This window comes from Microtus pennsylvanicus, chromosome 20 (assembly GCF_037038515.1).
Source record: "Microtus pennsylvanicus isolate mMicPen1 chromosome 20, mMicPen1.hap1, whole genome shotgun sequence".
In the NCBI taxonomy this organism is placed as follows: Eukaryota; Metazoa; Chordata; class Mammalia; order Rodentia; family Cricetidae; genus Microtus; species Microtus pennsylvanicus.
This window is the reverse complement of record NC_134598.1, coordinates 33,920,656-33,929,596: the sequence shown is the minus strand read 5'-3', so window position 1 is coordinate 33,929,596 and position 8,941 is coordinate 33,920,656.

The following is an 8,941-nucleotide window of genomic DNA, read 5'->3' as shown; positions in this document are numbered from 1 at the left end:
TCCGCCTGCATGGTCGGTGTCCCCCGTCACGTTGGAGAATGTGTGAAGCTCGCCTGTCAAGGCCGCTTCTGAGTGCCCTGGAATGTTGCTCTTCCCGGGAGTTTGATCGGCTTCCAACCCTAAAATCCGCTCACGTCCCGATGGGCGCTGAAGCTTCCAGAAACACAAACCAACCCAGCGGGGACCAGTCCTAAGCAGAAGTCTTTCAGGCAGAGCACCCCCCTTCCCCTTTACTCTGGGCTGTTGAAAGATAGAGAGAGGGGAACCCTGCAGTCACCACTGGATGCCAAAGGAGGATGTTGGCCCTTCCTTCAGGAAACATGGGGGAAGGGGATTTGGATGTCAAAGCAACAATATAACCATGTGATTGTTACACTGTAGTGATAGACGGGAGTGAACTTCAGAAGTGGCTTCTTTTTTTTTGTTTGTTTGTTTTTAATGTGGCTGAAAGCCTGGAGGTCTGTGCTCTGATCCGGCTTCTTAGCCTCTTGCCAGTTCTGTTTTTTTTTAAGTTATGACACCTCGGTGGTCGGTCTTCCTCCATCTCTAAAGTGTGGGCACGAACGGAAGCGTGGTCTCTCACCAAAACAATACGGCACACTGTTACTTTCATAAGAAACCAAAGAAAACAGTCTGAGCCTTCAAAGGGTTGAGGAGCGTGGAAATGGGAGTCTGTGAAGGAGGGAAGCGGTCGGAGGGTTGGAAGTGACTAGATCTTAAAAGAACTGCAAGAAGCTGCCACAGGAGGTCATTGCCAGAAAAGAGAGCTTCCTAGGCAGAGGGAACAAACGTAGGACTTGTAGAGGCACGTGAAATACGTTCAGGGAGTGTTCGTTTGGCGCGGTAGAGACGGTGGTAGCAATATGAAAACGTGTGCACAGAAGGTAGGCCTACTGATTCTCAGGAATCAGTAGGAAGGAAGCTGCTTTCCTGGAGGCAGATGAGTTGATTGTAAGGAGGGGGAGGATAAGGGGATTTATATGTGGGTTTCTATTTCTTTGAGGGGGGGGACGTTTTTAAGGATTTTGAAGGAGGAGCCAGGGTAGTTCATCATTAAACATAAATAAAACTAGAAAATGACAGCTTTCTAAACTAGCCCGGAAGGTGGGTGTGACTGGGTCTGGAAGTACCTAACGGGTGATTTATTTGACCTTGGTTGTTATGTAGTGATGCTGGCCATAGGAACACAGGTAAACCGAGCTGTGGTAGAGGGCCGGTGCCTTTTCTTTGGGTGTATTCAGTCTGAAGGGTGAAACCAACATGGAAGGGGAGATGATCCGATAATAGCTGAACTGTCTAGAGCGGCTCCATCTAAGCGGAGACAAGGATCAGAAAACAGTTCAACAGCATTACACCAGGCTCTACCCTAAACCCCAGGAATCCTGCTCCCCCAGAATTCTAAGTGGAGAAGTCAGTCATTAAAAATTGACAAACACATGATAAATGGATTCGATGATATCATGTAGTTGTTCCTGTTTTTTTTTATTGCAGTTCATCTCAGAACTCTTTGCTGACTACACAGAAATTCAGTTTGTTAAAATCACCCTGTATTTCCCAATATTTATATCTAAAACTATGGAGCAACGTTCCTCATTTAGCCGGATTGTACGTTGATGCTTTAAATTAGATATCAAAATATGTACACTTCTCCATGAAATCTTAAGGAGAATGTGGCTCAATCCCCAGCACCAAAAGAAACGATTGATAATAAGTAAATTGTGCTATACAGATACAGCTTGGCGAGTCAGTGCTTAGCAATGGCTCCTTTATCTTCCTTCTGACATGGATGCCTTGTGCCTAAATATTTGACTACTATGTATTTAAAACTGAAACGAAGCTCAATGAGGAACGTAAATCAACATCCCACCTTTTACCCATCTTTAAGTCACTTACTGAAACCGCACGGCCTTCTGAAGGACGGCTTTGATTTTAGTCCCTCGTCTGTTGAGTTAGGAGGATATAGGGCAGGGAGGTTGCCAATGAGCCGGAGGCAGGGAATCTGTGCCAATCGCTCTACTCTGCCTGGATCCCTCGTTGGCTACGTGTGGATTTGGGGGAGGGGTCCCCCTCTAGGTCCTTGGGTTTGACCTGTTCCTCTCTCACTTCTCTTAGATTCCCTTGTTTCGTTCAGAACTTCACGCTGGCATTAGTTCCTAGTTATCGCTCCACCCCCTAAGCGCACTGCCCAGCTTACCTGCCTTGCTCTTAACACTGCAATTAGTAATTGAGGGTTCCATCAAATACGCTGTAATCTGCTTCCATGTGTAGGCTTTCTGATTGCCGGTTAGGTTAATAGCCGTGTTTTAGAGGTTGTCTCTTTAATTGAAATTGGCAGAGTTGTAACATGCAAAAATAAATAAATAAAAGCTACTCACCTGCTCTCTTCCATTAGATGACAGTCTATCCATCCCGACTTCCCAGTTTTGAAAATATGCCCCACTTCAGGAAGCAGGATGTTGGAAGCCTAAGTTTTTAAAATGTATTACATGAGGAGCTATTTGTCTCACTAAAACAAAAAATAAAAAAAAAAAACCTTTTTCAAATATGGAAGACCCTCCAAAAATTCCGTCGTTCTTGGAATAAGGTGTGATCTCCTTACAGCCCTGCATGGATGGTTTGGTTGTGATCTCCTTACAACCCTGCATGGATGGTTTGATTGTGATCTCCTTACAGCCCTGCATGGATGGTTTGGTTGCTGAAAATGCACTGTGGTTGACGTTCGCTGGGCTTGGAGTTAGTTTCTCGGGCCTCTTCTTTACTTCATGGTTTGCGGACTGCTCTTAATGCCCTGACATTACTGAGTGTCAGCTCTGGATTGTGCACTGTGGGAAGTGCTGAGTGAGATCTCTGACTTATTCACAATTAGATTACACCTTCAGCGGGTGATCAACTGAGATCAACTATACCAAAACAGTACTGATCTCTGTGCTACTGTAGGAATGCCATTGATTTATATTGATCAATTCTTAATGTAAGTAGTCAATAATATAACTAATGTATAATAATAATAATATTACTAATTATTATTATTTTGGTTTTTCAAGACATAGTTTCTCTGTGTAACAGTCTTGGCTATCCTGGAACTCACTCTGTAGACCAGGCTGGCCTCAAACTTGCAGAGATCCGCATGCCTCTGCCTCCCCAAGTGCTGGGATTAAAGTCATGCATCACCGCCACCCGATGTGGAAAATTATTTTAATTGGACAAAGATGTGTTACATTTGTTTATGCTGCATTTGTTTAACGATGTAAGGATGTGTATTTATTATGTAAAGATGTGTTATACCTGTTTCCACTTGCCTGCCTAAGGGACCTGATTGGTCTAATAAAGAGCTGAACAGTCAGTAACTAAGCAGAGAAAGGATAGGGGAGGGTGGAAGGCAGGGAGAATAACTAGGAAGATAAATCTAGGCTCCAGAGGAAGAGAAAAGCGGAGAGGAGAAGGGAGATGCCCAGGGCCAACCAGACAGCCACCTGCCAGCCAGACATGAGACGCAGTGAAAGCATGACATACAGAAAGGAAGAAAAGTAAAGAGCTGTGAGACCAAAGGTAGATAAACAGGTTAGTTTAAGTTAAAAGAGCTAGACAAGAACAAACCTAAACTAGGCTGAGCTTTCAAAACTAATACTAATTCTCCTCATGACTTGGGAGCTGGTTGGTGGCCCAAAAGAAAAATCCTGGTAATGTAGCATTTATGATAGTAATAGCTGTGATTCTTATATATGATAGTAACATGTAAGATAGTAACAGCTGGGATTCTTATATATGATAGTAACATGTAAGATAGTAAAGCTGGGATTCTTATATATGATAGTAACATGTAAGATAGTAACAGCTGGGATTCTTATATATGATAGTAACATGTAAGATAGTAAAGCTGGGATTCTTATATATGATAGTAACATGTAAGATAGTAACAGCTGGGATTTTATATATGATAGTAACAGCTGGGATTCTTATATATGATAGTAATATATAAGATAGTAACAGCTGGGATTCTTATGCACTACAGTAACATATATGATAGTAACAGATGGGATTCTTATATATGATAGTAACATATAAGATAGTAACAGCTGTGAATCATAAGTATTGTGCACTCCAATTCATGTGCACCTGACACTCAGAACAGGACTTTTATTTGGAAGTAGGCTTTTGCCCCAAATCTGATTAATGTTCCTTATAACAGAGACAGACAGACAGCCCCCAACATACACACACACACACACACACACACACACACACACACACACACACACGTAGGTCGGGGAGGAACAAGGTTAGAGGTATGCACTTACAAACAAGGAATGCCAAGAGCCACTATAAGAATCTGGGAGACTCCAGAGAAGATTTTCTTTAAGACTTTGGAGGGAGCTGGGCTCTGCTAGAGTCCTGATTTTAGATTTCTTTGGAACTGTGGAAGGGTGAGCGTCTGCTGTTTAAAACTGCCAAACTCATGGGAATTCATGGACTCCAGGGGACAGTGCCACCTCTCTCTGAACAGAGACATAAAACTAACCACGCGGTAAGCACACCAACATGAGAATGTGCTCCCCAGCCCCCTGCTCCATCTCTAAGATGTCACAGATGTTAATGGGGGCTCATGGAAACCACATTCTCTCGGAAGTAGCAACAAGTTTCCATTGCATTTAGTTACATGTAATAGAAAAAATCTTCAAAGTCATTTCAGAAAAACACAAAAGCGAAATGATTAATTTTATGAAAAAATTCTCTAGATTCATGCCAAGTGTGATCTGAGATTTCAAATAACATTGAATGTTTGAATAAAAATGCCCTCACAGTGGGTGTGTCCTCGTTGGAGAAAGTGTGCAGCTGGGGGTGGGGTGGGCTTTGGGGGCAGATTGCTCACTTGTGTTCTCTCTCTCTCTCTCTCTCTCTCTCTCTCTCTCTCTCTCTCTCTCTCTCTCTGCCCGAGGCTCAGGATGTACCTCACAGCTATTTCTTCAGCACTATGCCTACCTGCTTGCCTCCATGGTCCCCACCATGCTGATAACAGACTCATCCTCTGAGACTGTAAGCAAGCCCCCAATCAATTGGTCGTGGTGTCTTCTCATGGCAATAGAACACTAAGACAATCAGAATCTGGTGCCTGTCGGCTCTCCATTGAGTGTTGTCATTACTTCCAGATTGTCTTAAAAGGGAATAAGATGTTTTCCACGAAGTCTACATTTCTGTAGGCTCCACTTTAAAAAAACTGAATAACTGTATAGTGCTCAGGTTAGAAAACACAAACCGCCCCAGGTGCTTCAGCCTGGACTTGGTTTTACAGGAATGGAAAGGAACAGAATGGAAATGCTGAGGAGATAAAAAGGAGCCAATGGTGTGACCCAGGGATGAGAACCAGCAGGGAGTCTCTACAGTTCTGAACTTGGCAGTCCAAAGAAAGTGCTCAAAAGCCAGAGACGCCAGCAGCAGGGTTTGCCCTGTAGGACTGGGAGCCATGTGGAAGATGCCATCTTCACCAGAGAGCAAGGAGGGAAACATCCTGTCATCTTTCCAGTACCTTCCTTGATGGAAGCTGGCCAAAGCCAGCTGATCCGGGGAGCGTATAAGATGCAGCCTGTTGGGAATTAGCTGTCCTTCCCAGTGCAAGCAGGATTGAATGGGAATGGTAGGTCTGAACACAAACAAATACTTTAGTTAGATCTTTTCTTCCTTCCTTCCTTCCTTCCTTCCTTCCTTCCTTCCTTCCTTCCTTCCTTCTGTGAAATAGCAAGTATCTCCCCGATTTCTATGCTAGAAACATAGCTCCTGGATGTTGGGTTGGGTCGTGGTAAACTCTTTCCATCTCCCATTCTGGGACTCTCAGCTCTCCAGGCAAGCTTCTCGTGGCAGATGGCTGACGATAGATGTGAAAGCAGCAAGCAAAGACATGCAGCTCTCCAGGAAGCTCTGCACTGGCATATTGTCACTTCAACACACATTCCAAAGCCAGCTACGCAGACAAGCCCAACTTCAGTGGGTGGAGGCTAATGTTCTTCCCAATCTTGTATAAAGTGTTAACGAGAACAGAGTCCTGTTTACAAATTCGTAGACTCAGATAAAAGGATCTACACACAGACCAAGCGGGAAACTCAAGGATAATTTTATTGGAGTTTGCAATTAAAACAAACAACAGGGTAGGTAGCTATTTGGGGAAGATGACTAAGAGGAAGAAAGTAATGCTCTCTGAGTTAGAGGCCAAGAAAGTAGACAGGTCTGCCAACAGCTGCTGTGTGTGTGTGTGTGTGTGTGTGTGTGTGTGACTCAGAGACAGAGTAAGAATGTTCAACGGCTGACATGGGAAGTCCTTCTGCATATGTGCTTCTTTTATTGGTTAATGAATAAATAAGCTGCTTTGGTCTGTGATAGGGCAGACTAGAGCTGGGGGGGAACTAAACTGAATGCTGGGGAAAAGTAGGCGGAGTCAGAGAGACGCCATGTAGCTGCTGAAGGAGACAGATGTGGGAATTTTGCAGGTAGGGCACAACCTCGTGGTGATGCACAGATGAATAGAAATCGATTAATTTAAGATATAAGAGCTAGCTAGAAATATGCGCAAGCTAATAGGCCAAACAGTGATTTAATTAATGCAGTTTCTGTGTGACTATTTCGGGTCTGGGTAGCTAGGAACGAACAAGCAGTTTCCACTAACAAGCCGCTAAGAGAAACAAAGTCATACTCTCTGTGTTAGGGGCCAGTAAAGTACATGGATGCAGCATTGGCAGTCTGTCAATAGTTGTGGGGTGTGTGTGTGTGTGTGTGTGTGTGTGTGAGTGTGGCATTCAAGCATGGCATTCACCCTAATTTCAGCCAAATCAAAGGGATGCAGAGGACAAGGTGAGAGGGCTTAGGAGGCAGGGAGCTTCCACATCCCCTTTCCCAGCATGTCACCCTCCAAACACCCCAGTATTTTCACCAACCCAGAGTTTTCCAAATCCCATTATTGGGAGAAGGGGCAGATATGGAGACTACACTGCACAGACATGATTTATTTTATCTTTGGCCTTTGGTGATGAAATCTGATCCCCCATTCTTTTGGGGAATATTATTTTTGGTGTGTAACTTTGTGCATTTGTTTAACTCCGAAGCTGTGTTACTGTGCCTGTCTAAAGCACCTGATAGTCCTAATAAAGAGATTGGCCTAATGAAAAGGCCAATAGCGAGGCAGGACCAAGGATAGGTGGGGCTGGCGGGCAGAGACGATAAATAGAAGGAGAACCATGAAGGAGAAAAACCAGGAGCAAGAGAACAAGGAGAGGAGGATGTCAGGTGCCAGCCACCCAGCAAGTCACGGAGAAAGAAGTAAAGATAGGTATTCAGAAATAGAGAAAGATAAAAGCCCAGGGGTAAAAGGTGGATGGGATAATTTAAGGTAAGAAATGCTAGCAAGAAATAAGCCAAGCTAAGGTGGGGCATTCATAAGTGATAACGAGCCTCTGTGTATGTGGTTTATTTGGGAGCTGGGTGGTGGGCCCCTCAAAAAGCCAAAAGAGTAAAACATTACAACAGCATTCCCCACCCCCTGGAGGTTGGGGGTTGAGACTGAGAATCCTAGCCCTTTACCCATCCCAAAGCTGTCTAGGGGCCCACCAAGTCTTTGATGGAGTGGAAGAATTGATAGTTATAGTTTTCCTTAGTTATGATAAAAAGATAACATAGGTATAAATATTGTAACTGTAATTCTTGCTCAATACCTGTTTTGTTATATGTAATTTTGCTATGTTAAAGTTAAAACCTTCCTTTTCATTTAAACAGAAAAAGGGAGGTGATGTGGGATTCCCCTCTGTATGCTGTGAATACCACTGGTTAATAAAGAAATTGTCTTGAGCCCCTGATAGGGCAGAACTTAGGTGGGCAGAGAAAACTAAACTGAAAACTGGGAGGAAGAAGGCAGAGTCGGAATGAGAAGTCATGGAACCACTGCCAGAGACAGGCATGTTGAAACCTCGCCGGTAGGCCACAAACCTCACAATAAAATATAAAATAATGGAGATGGGTTAATTCTAGTTGTAAAAGCTAGCTAGCAATATGCTTAAGTAATTGGCTAAACAGTGATTTAATTAATACAGTTTCTGTGTGACTTATTTCAGAAGTCTGGGTGGGCGGGAAACAAACAAGCGGCCTTCCTACAACCAAGTCACTGTCTCAGCGTGAGCTCAGATGTGACCAAAGGAAGCACACCACGAGCATCGCATGATGTTTCTACCCCACCGCTGAATGATGCAGGGCTGATTCAACACACAAAATCAATAAAAATAAATAAATCATATAAACAGACTTACGGACAAAAAAAATGACAAGATCGTCTCAGTATCACAATAGCTGCAGAAAAAGTCCAGCAGGCTTTCATGGTGAAAATCCAAGGGAGGGAGGGAGGGAGGGAGGGAGGGAGTGAGGGAGAGAGAGAGAGAGAGAGAGAGAGAGAGAGAGAGAGACTGGAGTGAATATACCTCAATGTAATTAAAAATAGCTCTATATAACAGGTCCATAGCCAACATTATCTTAAATGGAGCTTAAATGGAGAAAAACTTAAAACCACCCTTTTAAAACCAGGGATGAGGCAGGTACCCCTACCTCTGTCTGCTACGCCTGAGTTCTGAGAGTTTCTGAAGCTGGGCCTGGAATGAGGAACCAAGTCCCAAACTGTTCTGTCTCCCGTGGTGTCACAGTTATGCCCCACATGGTAAGCATAGCCTTTGCTACTGCAAGGCTTTGACCACTTCAATACACCCAGACCAGCAGGATGAAGTTATCTGCAGTGCCCACGAGTTCCCACTTCCCACCACTTCCCCTATGTGTAGCCTGTGGTCCAGAGATGCCAAACCACACTCTGTCCCCCAGACTGACTCTTCCCTTTCAGGCATTGAGAAAACCGACTTCAGCCTTAATTCTGTCTCTTGTCCAGTGAATGAAGTTCTAAACAATGGACTTGGATGTC